Consider the following 2,300-nt stretch of genomic DNA (forward strand, 5'->3'; position numbering starts at 1 on the left):
TGATGTTGGGGAGTAGAAGAAAATCTTTATTGATCTCAGAGACAGCAAACATCAATGCAAGGAACTGCTGGTAGTTACCGGGTATGAATCTGTAGTGAGAAAAACATTGGAGAACATTACAGGAAAGCTTCTGCATTGCTGTAGAATTCGCTTCACATTTTGGGGGGACTTTTAAGGGCAGAAACTCCCAAATTTCATTGGGTTTGGGTTTTTTTTCAAAGGATTACCCTTGGCTAAACTTGGATGACTTTGTGAGAAAGGAGACAAGCCTTTCCATAGATATTATGGACTGGTTTATGCTCTCTATCATTCCTGCCATATTCACTTTGCTCCAGTGGCTGAAATCCTTTCCAACTGCTTCCCTTTCACTGGAAGTATTTAACGTCTCTCCTGGAGCAGCTTCTACAGGTGTGGTAAGGATTGCTGAGCACAGGACTACAGTGGGGTCTCCTCATAGATTTACTGAAGGCCCATATTCATCAGCAATGCTGATTCCAACACTGAGAGGCATTTTTGTAACTGCTGAACACTGGAAGAGAATTGAGCTTCTTTTTGAGTTTTCAACCACAAGTTACTTTACAGATTAATATTATAATTCGATTTATTCACTAGGCCAGCACAGCTTCCCTTTTCATTTTTGCTGTTTTATCATCTTCCTGATGAAGAGATTGAGAATTCCAGCTTGTTTGAAGAACTTGGTATTTTATTGAGAAAAGCGGAAGATGTTAACTACACCAGGACAGTCCAAATACTAGAAGAAGTATTTCTAAAAATAGTCCCTGAATTTAAAGCAAAGAAAATAATTATCTGCAAGTTTCCCCTCTAGTTGAGACTTACACATTCTGTAGATGACGATTCACTTTATTAAACTCTTGGACAGGAGACTTATAAATCATTCCCAAGGGCAAATTCCCACCAATAATGAGATCACCAGGCCTATAGTAGCTCTCCTTTAAATCGATATAATCTCTGAGCTCACATATAGTTTGAAGTCTCTTCGCTATAGTTGGAGCCCGGAGCCAGAAGAGCATCAGCATCAGAAGCAGCATGACTCCTGCCCAGTCATAATTATCACCTTCCCTCCTAGAGCAGAAATCAAGGTTTATGCAGAAACTGATTCAACGTTTGCTCCTGAAATCTCACTGCACTTTAGCAGATCAGACACCACCTGTGGCTCCTGGATGTGATCTGTCCCCGTCCCCACACACACACACACAGCCAGTTGAGGGTTAAGGAAACACTTTGGAACGCACCCAGTTCTTATCTCCGACTTGGCAGCGATAGACACACCGTCTGCCAAGTTACTTTATTTTCACAAACAGACAGATAAGATACGAACGTTCAAGAAAGTCCAAACAGAAATAATATTCCTCCCAGCAGTTCCGGACGAGGCTTTAGTGACTGTCCAAGGTTTTGCTTTGTTCGTCACAAAAGATCCTTGACTACCACTCTCTATTATATAGTCTCTGGGGTGTGGTCTCTGGGGTGTGGTCCAGTGACTCAGTTCTAATCCCTAGCACGCCTCCCAAGCTGCTGCAAACGTTTATCACGCCTTCGGAGGCGTGCGTCCAGGAATGATGTGTCATTATCACTTTGACTCGAATCAGCTGTCTCCTCTCCCTCGGCCGGCACTTGAGACAATGCCAGAGGGGAGGGGCCTGGAGAGGGAGGCCTGGCTGACTCCTCTTCCTCATGCTTGGAGCTTTCTTCCTCCGATGGGACAGGCTCAGAGGGCGGGGCCACAACACTATCCCCCACCGCAGGGCCCTTCCCCCGGGTCTGACGGTCGGGATGGGGTCGGGACGGGAACTGTTCGTGGAAAGCCCGCACCAGGTCAGGGGCCTGAACAGCAGACGCGTCCACCCAGGTGAAATCCTCGGGCCCGTACCCCTTCCAGGCGATGAGGTATTGGAAGCGCCCCTTCAGCCAACGGGAGTCCCGGATACTGTCCACCTCGTACGTCGAGGCGTCGTCCTCGTCGGCTGCGGCTGGGGGGGCAGGCGGCGGCGGGCGGCGGAGATGGCTTGCGGGGGCCTCAGGGACCAGGAGGGACCGATGAAAAACAGGGTGGAGCCGCATGGAGCGGGGTAGAGTCAACCGGTAGGCCACCGGATTGATGACCGCCTCGATAGGGAAGGGACCGATAAAGCGTTGGGCCAGTTTCCGTACCGGCCGGTCCGTGGGAAGGTGTTTCGTGGACAACCACACCCGATCTCCTACTTCCAGCGGTGGCGTCGCCCGGCGGGCGCGATCGGCGAACCGTTTATAATCCTCTTTCGCCCGGATCAGCTGCCGCCGCA

The sequence above is a fragment of the Pituophis catenifer genome, unplaced genomic scaffold (genome assembly GCF_029215685.1).
Source record: "Pituophis catenifer annectens isolate HBS135680 unplaced genomic scaffold, rPitCat1.0.hap2 SCAF_1, whole genome shotgun sequence".
Classification (NCBI taxonomy): domain Eukaryota; kingdom Metazoa; phylum Chordata; class Lepidosauria; order Squamata; family Colubridae; genus Pituophis; species Pituophis catenifer.